Here is a 16,486-nt window from a genome sequence, read left to right as displayed (position 1 = left end):
ATACCAAAGCAAGACGTTTTTTATTATCGTTTAGTAGGAACAATTTGAATCGAAAATATTTGACACGAAATATTTTGATGTTTTTTTATTTATTCCTATTTTTCGCTTACAAACTATAATTAATAATAAAAATAATGTGACCTCAAGAACATTCAAAAGAAGGTAATATAGAAGTCTAGGCATCTACAGGGCTGCCAATGCCAACCAATGCCAATCTGCCAATGGTTTGTTTAAGTGGCCACTTTACACACTGTGTAACATTCACCATTCTGCCTATATTTGAACACCTATATTCCTTCAATTCTTTCATCTGTTGATGTTTGTGAAGTTAAAGAGCTGAAACCTTTATTACATACTAGGCAACGCCTGAAAATATTATTTTTTCAATTTCTATACTTTTTCATGGACCAGGTAATTTATCAAAAAACCCTGTGTTGAGTTGGGATACAATATAGTAGAAAATAGAAGCACACATGAGTAAATGAAAACACAAAATTAAATGAAGTATAATTTGCATATGTTTTTTGATTTTATGAAGATTTTAACTAAATTACTGTGTTCTGTAAAAAAAATCATTGAAATTAATTATAATGAAAAAAACTTTTAAAAGGTACGAAATACATTATTCTCAAAGCTTAATCTATGCCTTACTAAAATGGAAAGGACCAACGCCTTTGTAAATCATTGTATGTTAATATTTGTCCTTCGTGGAAATAGCTCATTTAATCATCAAACCGCTTTGTCAATCAGAACCAACATTTCACAGATTTAATCATTGATAATCGTAATTCCGCAAAAACAGGTCAATAAAGAACAGTCTGCGAAACTACGCAAACTTTCATTGGATTAGTAATGTGTTGTCGTAATCATAAGGCACCAATAGATGAAGGTTATCTACACACTTTTACTTGTGGGAGAGCATTTTAGTTACATAAAAAAAGCTTATTTTAAGCTTTTGCCACATAATAATTAACAATTATTTGTGGTAAGTATATGAAAATGTTACATAATTATTATTTATTCAAAGAGGATATCAACAATAACATAGATTTAAAAACAATAAAGAAAATATACACAGAAGAAAACCAATGACAGATATCCATAGAAATACATGCAATATAATTCAGTTACGATGTTGCTTTGTGTGTGTAAATATGTGTTTGAATTACAATGTGTGTACAAGAGAGAGGGTGAGTGTATTCGTGTGAGTAGCTGTTTAAGGGCGTGAAGGTGTATATGTGTGTGTATATCAATGCACAAGGGTCAAAAATATATAAAGAACAATGTTTGAGTAAGTCCAAATGCCTGCGGACTGGCTGGATTTCCTCCCTAGGGAGTTATTCATATTTAAATTTATTTCAACTGAGAGGGAAAACAAGTTATAAGCCCTGTAAATGCCTAGACTTCCATATTTCCCCCTCAAAAATGTTTTCCCTCTCTGTTAAAATAAATTGAAAGATATAAAGAAACTTAAGAAACTTTTATGTATGAATTTTAAAATTAGTTTTTTGAAATTCACATTTTGAATATTAATTTATTGCAATTAAAAGGAACAATAAATGGTTAGAATGAATTATACTCACGATTCAAACGTATGAGTAAAAAGTTCAGGGCATAGTTCGTACAAGCGACTGGTACATGAAAGATATCTTAAACCTACGCTTAATATCGACTCGAGTACCATGCTGATAATGGTTAGAAAAAAAATACGGTCTCGATGCAAATTTACCTAGTGAGGCAGGTAATTACAAAACCAATACCTGGCTAAAAACACATGAGAACAATATGTCCAAATTTTTGTAGAAAGTTCCCGTATTTTGTCCTCTCCATATCTGCTGTAATTCATACAAAAAATACGTATATTAATTATTTAACACTTGAATTCCATCGAAACATCTCATCCTCCCACGTATGATGCAGCTTCTGGTGACGTTTCAAAGGAATTTCAGCTCCCTTCTTCAGAGCAAAGGGTAAAATGAAGTCATCGTACTCTTCAAGTTCAATGTACAACTGCTTGACTCACTACTTCATTGTTCTTATGTGCTCTTCTCCCAGGTGTCTGGCGGGCGGAATCGTGTCTTGTGCAAGAGTACTTAGGTGTACAAATACCTTGTGACATGTCGAGTGTCATGCTGTGTTCTTGGTTTTCCCCTTTGAGACTAAGGCAATCAGATGGCTTCTGACTGGAAGTAATAAGTTGTATGAAGTAGGCGGATATTCCAAAACAAAGCGATGTAATATAAATGTATTAATTGCTTATTGTGAATTAATAGTGTGAAAAAAAATATATGCACAAAAATATACACAATATGTATGTTAAATACTATACAGTCAAATTTTATTAATCAATTTAATTGAAATTAAAACTGTTGGTACAGTTCTGACAAAATCAATCACATTTTTGCTTGTGTCCTTGACTGGTCCATTGTTCGTCGGACCAAAATAAATTGTCTCAATATATCTAATAATAAGTTGAATTACGTCAAAAAAGCTTTTTATAAAATGTAACAAAATAACTTAATCAAAGTAGTTTTTTAAACAAATTTATTAGATAATAATTATTGAAAAAAACACTTTTTGTATTCATTTCTTATACAAGCCTTTATTCAGAAAAACGATATTTTTTTTACAAAAAATCTAATATATGCAACAAACCATCACGCCTTTTCCCCGTAGGGGTAGGCACAGAGGATAGAACGCCATATCACTCTATCTTTGCATACAGACCTCGTTCCTCTACATTCATACATCTTCTCATGCACGCACGCCGATTATTCCTACTTTTGACACGTCCATCTCCAAGTATTTTATTATTTTTTTTTTTATTTAAATCTTAAAATAGGGCACACATATCATACATATTGTTATGTGTGTTCTAATAATAACATTGCAAATATATTTAATTTATAAATTGTTTATCACATATGTCTTGACCATTATTTTAAATTTTGATATGTTTTTTTCTTCATAAATATTTTTTTCCATTTCGTAATACTTTTTAATTGCTTTAAATAAAATCGAATTTTGTGACTTTGCCTTTTTCCTAAATGGAAGTCTAATTTTGTTCTTTTCTCTAGTATTGTGATTGTGTTCATGCTGGTTCCGATCAATTTTTTTCCAAAATTCTGTTTTTTTATTAGAGTTTATAATTTTATGAACAAATATCATTGTATTGTAAAATATTATTTGTTTATATGTTAATAATTTCATTTCATTTACCATCGACTTTACCCTCGTATATCTGTTTTTTTTTCAAAATGATTCTAAAGGCTTTATTTTGTAATACACTTAGTTTATCTATGTTTTCTTTGTTTGATAAAAATAAAATGCTACTACAGTAGTTAACGTGTGGTTCAATAATTGCTTTTTAAATAGTTTTGCAGGAGTCCTTATCAATAAATCTTCTGATCCTTCCCAAAATTGATATTTTTTTGCAATCTTATTTATTACCATCTTAGCGTTTTGGTGAAATGTAAGTTTTGAATCCAACATTACACCTAAATATTTAATTTCAGTGACTTCATTAAGTTTTTCATTTTTCATTCGATGGACTTGATCGTGCCATGTCTTTCTCGGGCTCCTTCGTTTTCTGCATCCATCAACATTCGCATCGTAGATCCTTTTAGCCGTTCTTTCGTTGTCCGTCCGCTCTACATGTCCAAACCATCGCGGCACCCCTTTCTTGATTATGTCGATAATGCGATAGGCTGAGACCTTACACAGTTTACGGATCTCGACATTTGTGCCAAATATATGTATGTTTCAGATAAACCGCTTTTCGATCGATTTGTAATCGGTTGATCAAACATTACTACTACTACTACTACTACCATCACGTAAGGGTAGGCAGAGATAATGGACCGCCACACACGTCTATCCTGGCATACAATCTTAGCCTCTTTCAGATTCATACATCTTGTCATACATGCCCTTCGGTTCTGTCTGCTTTTGATATGACCAGACTTAAGATTTTGGTTTATCTGATCATGCCACGTCTTCCTTGGTCGTCCTCGTCTAACGTTGCCGTTCATTTTTGCCATATATACTTGTTTTACCATTCTCACGTCGTCCATTCGTTCTACGTGACCAAACCATCTCAGAGACCCTTTCTTAATCTTATCAATTATACTTGTCTCAGATTTCACTCTCGCCTGATTTCATCATTCGTAACTCTGTCATAAATTGATTTCCCACACATTCGTCTAAGAGATCGCATTTCAACCACGTTCACTCGGCTTTCATCCTTCCTCTGCCAGTTCCATGTTTCACTTCCATACATAAGTGTTGGGACTAAAACTCCGACCCCGACGACCTAAGTTCAATATTTACCAAACATAAGTTCAATATTTTACTTAAAAAGCGGTAAACGGATAAAAATCAAATAGTACAATATAAAACAGTACTTTAAAAATTATAATTTAAGAAAATGAACATACAAAATGAAGTTTAAAAGAAAGACAGATTACCATCTAGGAACAAGAAGCAGGAAAAAAAAAATTAAAGAAAAAGTTAAGTGGACATACCTGTTTAAATTTTACGTACGTAGATAAAAATAAAAGAAATGTTAAGTGCACATACCTCTTACGTACAGAAAAGTAAAATAAAATGTGAAGTGAAGTATCATTTGAGTTCGTTCCGTAAAAAATATTAATGACGCTATCAAAAATAAGTAATGGTCATTAATCGTGGCAAACTATAATTATTGTTCCCAATTCAACATGTCTTCAAGTTAGGTTTCACGGAAAGATTGAGGAAAATTCTAGAATGGCGCATGATGAAATATTTCGGAGAAACCTCACCACACAACGTAGTCGGTAAAATATTAGATACGTCATTCAGGAATATTTATTGGACAAGCGAGGCTATTGGAGATGGTTGTAGCACGGACGGAACAAAGGGACCGGTTCAGGGTGAATGAACCAGGCGGGGACCGGCGCGCTGCTCCCGATTAAGTTTGCCCAGATTCAACCCTGCAAATTTCAGATGGTAAAATAATCTGATTTCCCGTAAACAGACTCGGCTATATTTCACTCCAAGGCCCTCACTTCTGACCCCCCCGGTACCTGTAAATGTTTAAGGCATAAACACGTTTTGATTTATAATGACAGTGAGAAAAATTAAACCAGAAACAGGTCAGCAACCTTCACTGTGAATGACTGGAAATTATTCCTGATGAACAAATCCACGCGGTAAAAATACATTTTTATTTATTTATTGAAATCTACAGTCATATATAGCATTGTAACATTCATTGGTATATTTTCTATAACTTTCTTCCATATTCTTTCCTTCACACATGCTGATAGGCCTCTAATCTCCAATATAGAGGCTTAGGAGGTTAGTTAGTAATACAAATATTACAAATATGTAAAAGTTTACATTACCTTATTAATAAAATATGTATAAATACGTATTAAGAGCATATATAACAATATGTTAGTGTACTATTTAATGATTTAAAATAAAATAATAATGAATACAGTTCTCTGTGTGAAATAAAACTTTTTTCGACTCGATGATTATTCTCAGGTAAGCATCATCGAGTGCGATAGGGGTTTGATGATAAAGACAGTATGGAAATATAAATAAAAAACACTCAAACAATCCTCACTTAAATACACTTTTGTTCAAACCTTCCGCGTTATGTCGAAACTTACTGGAGATGAAGATAGATTGAATTATTATTATTATTATTATTATTTATTTATTAGTTTATACATACAATGTTACAAAATGGCACAAAAAACACTCTGGCAAAATTCTGCTAGTACTAGGAGTAGGCTCAGTATATGAAGGGTCGGCAAGCCAGAAATATTAATACGCCTAATGTTGCAATCGGTTCCTATATGGGCAAATGCCTGTTCTAAGAAACCGATTTGTTGCGGCAAATATGGTTTACGAATATTTTTCCTATAAATAAAAAAAAACTATATTGAAGAAATAAAAAAAAACAGTTATAGCCCAAAAGAGAAGAAAAGAAAAAAAAATTAAGTTTACATTAAATGTAAAAATACAATTAAATACACAAATATAAAGCATACATACTTCGTACATACATATACACAAATATAAAGCATACATACTTCGTACATACATATACACATACATACATATATACACACATATACATACATATACATATATATACACACTTAACTATGTAAAGAGTTTCAACAATAATTTTAATTTTGTTTTATATATTATTTATGATTTTACATTTTGAATAATACACATAAGCAGGATTAAACTGGTAAACTGCAAAATTACTTTACAAAATAAACAAACCCAAAATACAAAGGAAAATTTAATTATATAAATAAAACCAAATAAACAGTAAACACAATAATGGGACTCTAACACAAAATAGCAAAATGATCCAAAAAATATTGCTCTAAATTTAAATATTGAACAGCAAAATATACCAATAGAGCTTGAATAAAGAACAAATGCATAATTTGTTAAAAAAATATCGTCAAGGCAAATCCTTTAATCTGTCAATCTTTTTTCTATTCATATATTTGTTTAAAATTACTAGCGTTGTGTTATTTTGTATTGCATTTTGACGCAATACCAAATATATGATTGAATTATTGAATTCAAATGCGCGTTCACCGAATTCAGTACGCTGGTTGCGTATATGTATAATAACTTTCTATCTACTCACACAATAGCTATTATTTATTCCACCGTAGTTGTTTTGTAAAGTTATGACAATAGTTTTACGCAACGCATTTTTATTATTTTTGGGAAAAAGCCAGGATATGAAAAATTATCTTATCATGGTGGAGATATTTAAGTGATTTTACTTTCACAGGAAATTGTCCTTTAAGCTGCGATGTAAAATACTAAACGAATTATATTATATTTCATGATATATTTTACTTACCTATGTAAAAGTTATACTATCAAGAAATACGATTCAATCTATGTCCCTCTTATGTATGCTTCGTGTGTATGATTAAATTGGAGTGCTTTCACACTATCATAGACAACTTCTAAAGTCTGAATTACTTAGAGTGCATAGCGTATAACTTAATTATGCAAATTAATTTTAAGCGAGTAGCTTAAAACTGATCTGCTTAAATCTATTTTAGCGAAAGTTAGTTGTTGACGCACTTTAACTTTTCCGAAACAAACTAGTTCATTTTTGAACCCATTGAGATCAGCTCTTAAGGCAGCTTATTCCAGCCATCCACGATCATATTGCTCAGGAAATGCTTTAGAGAATTTAGATTAAATCTGGTTGTCTCCAGCTTGAGACTGCGGCTTCGAAGACGAGCATTTGTTTAAGCTTGAACATAAGATCCAAATTTAGGCGGCTATGGTGATTGTTGAGTATCTTGTATCTCTCTATCAAGCCTGGTATTCTGAACGCAATTGCGCGCAAAGAGATCGCTGTGTTAGCGTGTATTTAGTACGCAAATACGCGTCGAAAATGTATTTTCTACGCACGTTTTTGCGTTCAGAAAACCACGTTGCAGCGTTGGCGTTTTGAGACCGAGAGTTTCCAGTCTCTCCACATTTTGAAGCCGTTTCAAGCTCGACGACAACTTTGTAGCTCGTTTTGGACTCTATCCAACAAATTGGTATCCTTATCAAATATAATATGATATGTAGGATTAGGTCTGAGCAACCATAGAATATTATTCATTAAATCGGCATTAAAATTATGGAATAACATTAATAAATTTACCAAATAAAAATCCCCTCCTTACGATACCACTGGAGTTATGGGATGTTGACTGATATATTATTCCTTACATTGTTCTTAGTCCATCGTTTATGGTTTCTGATTACAGCATGAATTGAAAGGTAAGTCTTTGTACTTTAACCTGCGTAAGTTTCCATAGAGTTGCTGGGAGGCTGGATAACCGGTTACTTGTAAATAGGTCGAACTTGGTCCGGTTGGAAAGAAAAGTTGTTAGACTGAGCGAAATCTGCGTAGATCATTAAAGTGCACTAGAAACTCGTTTGTCAATCACATGCACATATCTCGCAATGCCTCTGTGGTGTATTAGTCAAGACGCTTAACTCACACACAGAAGGTTCCGGGCTCGATTCCCGGTAAGAAAACAAAAAAATAAATATAACATTTCTCAAGCCAGTGTGTTCTGTAATGTAATAAATTCACCAGTTAATAGATTTTTTTTTCAATTTTTGAGGGTGTTGTGGTGTATTTTTCATAACTTTCTTCCAAATCCCCTATATCGCACATGTTGATAAACCACTCAAAAGAGATAGGCTGGGTTATTCCTTTAAAAAATACCGTTTTATTGATAAATAAATTGGTAAATACTCGTTTGTTAAAATGATTTCATAGAAAATGCCAAGATTCGATAAAGAAAATATAAAGTATTTTCAAAAGAATCGATTAAAATTAAATGACTTTATTTAAAAACAGAAAAAAACAACCCACTTGTTTTAGCAAAACACTACGACTTCTCCAGGTTTCGTTACAAACTTAAATAATATATATATAAAATGTACACAGTGAGGGTAGAGTGGGTGTGGCTAAAGGAGAAGAGAGAGGGTAGAAACTGGGGTTTATGTGAGGATCTAGGGAAAGGGAAAATATTCAAAATATGACTATTGCGTAGATTTATTTGATTATAAATAATATTTTAATTGTTATTTACAGCCTATCTAATTTCTAATAACTCTGAATTATTGAGCGTACTTCCTTTTGTGTTTATATGTAAATTTTCGATACAATCTTTAAAGTTAAATGAGTAATATTTGTAAGAGTATGTTCGACAAACTCCGAAAAAATATTGTTTTTAAGACATTTAATATGTTCTTTAACTCTAATTTTCATCTAATAAATAATAATATCCAACAAATTTAGTGCTTCAAACATATAAAAAAAATATATTAAAATTTAAAATAAAGACATTCAATACGGAATCCTATACTAACAATATTGTTTAATATTATGTCCTTTAAAAAGCACTATTTTGGTATTTATTTTAAAATAACAATGTAATTTCCAACATATTTATTAAGATCTTAGACTCTGAAATTTCCTTTGTCAGTTGTTTTCGATTCCCCGGTAGATTTCATCTAACGCCTCCATATATTCTGATCGCCTATAATCAATACATAACACTTGTAATAGCTAGTAAAATAGCTATTTTATTTACAAAGCTGTCAGGTGCATTATAAAAGAAATCTGTTTTTACTAAGATATCACCATCTTCAGAACTGGTTTCAACTTTCTATACTAAACATAGAATTACTAGTTGCTTCCATCATGTCTTCAGTTCGTCATCAGACTGGTTGACATTGTGAGACGCCATCTGCTTATATGATTATGGACAATCGCAATCTTCGATGATAATGTTTGTTTGTATTAATTACTTTTGTAATCGTCGTTCTAACCAGATCTGGAAAGGTCGATGCCACATTTTTTTGAGATGTTTAATTAGCCATAATTATTATTGGCTGCGTATTTTATTGCAAATATTCCACTTAAAAACCTTATGAATTGTTTGTTTTGAAAACAAATACTTCCACTTGGAGTTATGTATTCAATTTAATGTGAGTTATCGATTACGAAATGTATTAAAATGAGTTATAAACAATTTTATTGGGAATTTTGACCGAACTTTTAATAGCAACTTGTATTTATTTATTTATAATAATAATTTTATTTATATCTTAGCTGTTTTGTCTCTAATGCATACGGATTATTTTTTTTGCTTCATACATCTATACATTTCATCAATAAATAGCAGCTCATTTCATTTTATTCCAACTCCTATGTACAATACTTCTGATAATGCAACTTTTATCTTTTTAATCCAAATCAGTTTATTTTACAAAATTACTTTGACTAAAATGTAACTCGATAGCTGAATATATTGTTGAGAAAGGGATATATTGATGTTTTATTTATTGATAATTAGACATTTGTACCGCAATTCACATTTTGTCGCTATGATTTAATGCTCAAAGTAATAGGACGCCACAGCTGTTTTGCCGCTTATCACGAAGTTAGCTATAGTTTACAGCCAAATTACGGATCGTAGGTACTCAGGTCGAGAATCACAAGCGCAAACCGAAACTGTCCGTTTTACGTTTGTTTTTAACACAAAAATTTGCAACGCTTTGGTCAATGTAATGGAGCGAATTGCCGTCTCTGCAGCAGAACTGTGGCGCCTTATTACTCTGAGGTCTAATGCGTAATAAATACACATTTATATAAAGGTACATTTTTTGTGTTTTTGCTGGCGAGTCACCTAAACTGTGTAATAAGAGTCAAGTTCCCAGTTCTAAGACAGTAAATACAGTTTTAAAATTAAAAATTCACTTGAAAAAATCATTTTTATACACTTTGATAGATTTGTTCTATACTTTCCCGTTATAAAAAATAATATTGAGGGTTAACATATTACAAAAAAGAAAAGGTTAAATAGAAGTCTAGGCATCTGCAGGGCTTACTACCTGTAATTGGCTGGTTCAAGTGGCCACTTTACACACTGTGTAACATTCACCATTCTGCCTATATTTAAACATCATTATTTTTTCAGTTCTTTCATCTGTTGATGTTTGTGAAGGTAAAAAGCTGAAACTTTTACATCTCTCTTGTAATATGTTAATGCTAACAGCTCCCCAGGAAGTTTTTTAATTATTATTTTTTTAATGGGAGTTGCATTCTTTTTTACCTTTCATAAGAAATAAATTATAAAATATACAAGGTTTATATTGAAAAAAAAAGGATTTTTCTGCAGTAAAATTACTTTAAATTTTTGCAAAGTTTTTAGAATCAGGCAGGATATTCTAGAGTAGGCCAATGAGGAACTTCTCAGCATTTGCTTATGTGGAGAGGAAACCCCTTAAAACTCTTCAGGAGAAGGACGGCCTGTCGGCAGTAGTCAACAGGCCTTTCCTTCCAATAGAAGAGTGTTCGGCATTTTGTTCCCTACTTTGGTTTATTTTACCAATTGCCTCCACTATATTGACCATGTATGATCTCCAGGGAGTTGAATCCAGTTCTTGTCAACAAAAATTTGGACAAACTCAAAATATTTTTGATATGAGGAGATTCCAAATTGAAATACATATGTTAAATAAAGAATTATATAAAATGTATAATTTAATATTAACATATTACAACAGAGATGAATAACATTTAAGAGAAGGTAATATAAAAGTCTAGGCATCTAGATGAATCTCACCCGCATAAATAAAGGTTTCAGCTCTTTAACTTCACAAACATCAACAGATGAAAGAATTGAAGGAATACTGATATTCAAATATGGGCAGAATGGTGAATGTTACACAGTGTGTAAAGTGGTCACTTAAACCAGCCATTGACAGGTCATAAGCCCTGCAGGTGCCTAGACTTCTATATTACCTTGTCTTAAATGTTCTTCATCTCTGCTGTAATATGTTAATATTAAATTATACATTTTATCTAATTCTTTATTTAACGGCGGCCTCCGTGGTGTAGTGGTCAAGATGCTTGACTCACACACAGAAGGTTCCGGGTTCGATTCCCGGTGAGAACACAAAAATTAAATGTGATTTTTCTTAAGCCTGGGTGTTCTGTGATGTAATTCACCACTGTAATTGGGCTTCCTGGCCTGTTGTGGTGCAAAAAAAATACAAAATACAAAATATGTTAATACAAGCAGCTCCCCAGGGAGTTGAGTCCAGTCTTGGCTACAAAAATTTGGATAAACTCAAAATATTGTTAATTCAATATTGTAATATGTTCATATACGAGTTCTTAAACACATTTATTAGATTTTCGTCGGACTTGTTTAAATAATTTAAGTAATACAACGTCGACGTACGTAGACTTCGTAGTATGTGTTCAAGCACTTAACTTTTGGAATCCGAATTGTCGAAGGTTAAACACTTTCTTTGACCAAATTGTCGTTTAGGTACTTCCTCAATGCTAGCTTTGTAAACTTTGTCGCTTCGTCGACTTTGCTTCTCTGTTGTTCCATTCGGTGGGCACAAAAACTTGATCGGTGATTTATATTTTCTATTACGAATGGGCACTATTATGAAGTGCTCTCTATAACCGTCGCGTTGGTCCTTTGCCAGATTGTTCCACGAATTTTCCAGACGTTCTGCCAACGGCGTGTTCCACTGATGGTATCGCCTGCCTGCGGTCTGGTCTGTACTCTGCACTATGCCAATCCTCCTGAATTATAATCTCTATTATTATTTCATTATAATTAACTCGAATCCAATGAAAGTAAATCAAACCACGGCACTGGGCTGATTTTATTATATTTTCTGTTGCCATGTTCCGTCGCCATTATAGTTAGAGTTTGGGTTAATAGCTTTTCACTGCTAAAATAAATATGTATTCATGTTATAAAGTATATTTATACATAAGTTACTAATTAAAAATACTTAGCACACATGCTTTTTTTCAACTAATTAGCGCTTTCACCTTCTAATAAGCATCTTCAGACTAGTAAGCTTTATATAGTGTAAGGATAATTAATATAAAGCTAAATATTATCTTAAGTGTGGGTACATTTAAAAATAAGTTGAAAGTAATACACTTATTTTTAAATGTACCTACACTTAAGGTAATATTTAGTTTTATATAATTTATCCTTACACTGTGTAATGTTTACCAGTCTGAAGATGCCCATTAGAGGGTGAAAACGCTAATTGGTCGAAAAAAATTAAATGAGTATACAAAGTATTTTTAATAAGTAACGTAAATGTAAATGTAAGTTATTACATCATATGAATGGAATTCTATCAAGAATTGTCAATAAATAATTTAAATCAAATAAAAATGAATTCCTTTGTAGTTTTAATATACGTCTTTTTATCATGTTAACCAGTCTATAAATCTAAATTTCTCGAATTCACTACACAAATTAGCTTTATTTCTCTTAAATACAGCAATGTGAATGGTCATAAATGTAATGTGGCGTTTTTTTTATTTTAAAACGAATAATCCGCTTCGCCCCTATTTCAGAGGCTTTCAGCAGGAAGGAAAGAAAGCATATTTTATTTTTTTTATTTTATTTAGAAAACATAGTCATACAAAATAAGTACTAAAAACAACAATTTTTTAACATAAAAAGACCAATTAAGTTTTCATAAATTAAAAAGATATAAACATTAAATGTGACAAAAAATAAAAAATAAATAAGAATTTTAAGTGAGAAAAGGATAATTGTTGGCATTTGCGTTTTCCATGGAGGTAATACATTAAAATAAATAAAAATACCGAATGTACACTCCGAGCCATCCACGCACACACATGAACGCACATACACAAACATATACATTACATGCGGCACATATACATAGCATAAACCACTCAAGATGTACATTCAGCAACTATCCCAAATAATCGACCCAATGAAGAAATTTTCTGTACAAATGCAACGTGCAGTTAAAAATGTCTACATCAATACTGAGTCCGTCATAATTTCTACAGGTACGTCTAATGAATGAATTCGAGGTATAATTGTTTTTACAAGTTGGTACATAAAAAAGGGAATTTAATCTAGTATAGCGAAGAGGACAACGGAAACCAATATTTTGTAAAAGATACGGCGAATCAACTATGTTATTGAGAATTTTGAAAAGAAAAATTAAATCATATCTAAGGCGCCTTTTTTGTAGTGATTCTATATTAAAATTGATCAAAGATGCGCCGTAATCATTTTCAATGTTACCAAAACGATATTCCAGGCTCCTTATAAATTTCTTTTGAATGTTTTCAATTTGATTAATATATACATTATATTGAGGGGACCATACTAATGAAGCGAATTCGAGTTGACTTCGCACATAAGTAAAGTAAAGAAGTTTTAATGTATTTGGTGATGAGAATGGCTTGGAGATTCGTAAGATAAACCCTAGAAGTCTGTACGCCTTATAGAAGGAAGTTATGAATTATACACCACAGCACACACTAATTGATGAAATCTTCATTTTTATTTTTATTTGGAACTGGCCAGAATCGAACCCGCGACGCCACTTTCGCAGGCGCGGTGCCTGTCAATTAAATATTTTTTTCAATGATCAGATACATCAAATGACCCAGCATAGTTTATTATTCTGTGTAGAAATGTCAAAAAAACAGTAGGTACGTGTATTTGGAGTATTGGCAAAGTTTGTTTTGAAATATGGTTGAAGAAGTTCATTTTAATAAATCTTATTGTGAACATGATTTTTTATATTTAATATATGATACTTTTTAGGCACTGCTGCCGTGCCGTCAAACACAAACAATATAATCTAAATACGCTTCAGGTGCCAGAAAGTAATAAATATTACACTGAAAATTCTGTAAGTCAAAAAGTGAACAGGGTACCTCATAAAATAATCAGTACAATGAACTAGATCACACGAGCGTGCTTAAGTGGGCTGATTTTCACCTTTTGGTTTTAAAACATGATTTGCATAATTCGTTTAGTGAGCTGAGAAAGCTTTATCGCTTACCAGATGTTCTTGTAATGGCCAAGAGATGAATCTTCAATCACAAATCGCACATCACCACCTGCCCTTTGTTCAGCTGTATACATAAATACGTTATGTTCATTATGCGTGTAATATGCAGCCATATGTAAGTCTTTGTATTTCATGAAGTGCGAGTAACTCGACGCTGAAAATTTTGAGATAAATTAATCTTATAACTCAACTGAACAGCTTACGCAAACTTTCTTTAACACTTAAAAAAAAACTTCGAAGATAAACATTGATTTTAACTACGAATTTTTAGCTAGCGAGGAGCCCGATGCTTTAGATACCTGGTGATAGAGATTTAGCAATGAATGTGAAAGCACTCACTGTTCACTTAGTAGCCCGGCTCTAGTCCTAGACTTTAAGGGAGAATATCTTACGGGGACCCATTAAAATAAATCTTATCTACTCAGGTCGCAGTGACGTCAGGAGCTTATTTAGCATTGACCTTATAAAAAAAATAAGAATAATGATACCTGTAATAAATACGCCGCCATTTAAAAAAAAAACTGTAAAAACTAAGTGTAACTGGGAGAGGTAATCAAATTTAGCCAATAGTTCGCTTTTTACAAATGAATGTTAGAAAAAGTCAGTTGGTTGGACCATTATTTATAAAAAAATAAACAATTAATATATTTTTATCAAATATTCATTGAGTGCGATTTCAAAACAAAAACAAATTAAAGTGTCCGCTTCACAAATAATATTTTTAATTTATGGTATTTGTTATATGTCAATATTGATGTTTCGATAAAATACGTGTAACAAGTAATCGGCTGGTATTTTAAACTGTTGGGGAATTTCGTAATTCGTGCTTTTTTGAAAGTGAAAAACGTTCGCAATGAAAGTGAAAGAGTGTATAGTTTTGTATTCCAGATACAAGTTCCAAAGAAGATACTCTTCGGAACCGGTATTCGATATTCTTATCACGGAAACCGGTTCGGTTTAATCACGTGTTGGAATACAAATATTTACTATCAGAATACAAATAAAGCACACGTTATAAACAATTAATGGATTAAATGACGTTATAATATAAATATATTTAAAATTGTACATAATACTAAAATAATAACAAGTTATAATATTCTGCAAATCAATATGGTCTTAATCCTGTATTTAAAAATGGTATTTATCAAATTTCAAGTATTATTTTACTAGATTCTATAATTTTTCCATCATTTCATACCTATATTATTTATTGTTTTAGCATTTACTTTAATATAAACTGATGTAAAAATACTGTAATTTAAAATACCCGAAACTAGTAGTGTTATAATATAGTAAACTTTTTTTGTAAAAATTACAGTTCAATTAAGTGTTTTACTTTAAATAAGTTCATACCTATTTTGAGTTTTTTTCTAAATCTTTTTTCCAGTTTCATACGCTTGCCAGTTTTGATTTTTTTTAGTTTCATTATGTTTGTAGTTTTTAAATACACATTTTGCATATATTTAAATCATCTTCAAATATTAGTCAGACTAAATATGCTGTATTTTATAAAAATAAGTAAATGCTGCATACCTCAGAACAGGTATTTACTATACCTACCCCGTAAGGATATACACATGTGATACAGTGTAATATGTTTGCTCATATTATAGGAATCACCCCTATAATAGGGATGGTCATTTTAAAAATAGATTATGTAATAAATTTAATATTGAAGTATTTTATTTTTTAAAAAGGTGGCCTAATTGCCATGTTTGTTCGCTATACTGGCACAAGTGCCATAAAACAAATGTTTTTTGATCATTTCAAATATCTGAAAATACTACGCAGGAAATATTAATTGATCTCCTTAAAATTATTGATGAATGATGTAATTAAAATTTTGTTTTTAGGCCACTTGAGTTTATTTTGAAGCACTACTAGTTTCGGAACACTCAGTACCTTCCGTCTATAGGTACAGGTGTTATTATAAACTAAACATAAATATAGAGAAATAAAAAATCTAGCTATTGACAGGGGTGGGAGGCGCTAATAAAGGAGGGAGGGGTTTATATAACGAAAATATTGTAAGTAATGGTGAGGG

The 16,486-nt window shown here is 31.5% G+C and overlaps 1 protein-coding gene across 1 annotated transcript in view; it reads left to right on the top strand.

The window, feature by feature from the left end:
- The first annotated feature begins 1,271 nt into the window (after window positions 1-1,271).
- Pka-C3 (Protein kinase, cAMP-dependent, catalytic subunit 3) overlaps window positions 1,272-16,486 on the top strand; it is a 91,583-nt gene continuing 76,368 nt past the window's right edge. The window contains exon 1 of the mRNA XM_088232781.1: window positions 1,272-1,291. The gene's annotated coding sequence lies outside the window, so the exon portion shown is untranslated. The remainder of the gene's footprint in view (window positions 1,292-16,486) is intronic.

This window comes from Micrasema longulum, unplaced genomic scaffold (assembly GCF_059751315.1).
Source record: "Micrasema longulum isolate JH-2025_06_02 unplaced genomic scaffold, ASM5975131v1 h1tg001018l, whole genome shotgun sequence".
NCBI classification, from domain to species: Eukaryota; Metazoa; Arthropoda; class Insecta; order Trichoptera; family Brachycentridae; genus Micrasema; species Micrasema longulum.
This window is presented reverse-complemented; position numbering and strand designations above follow the sequence as displayed.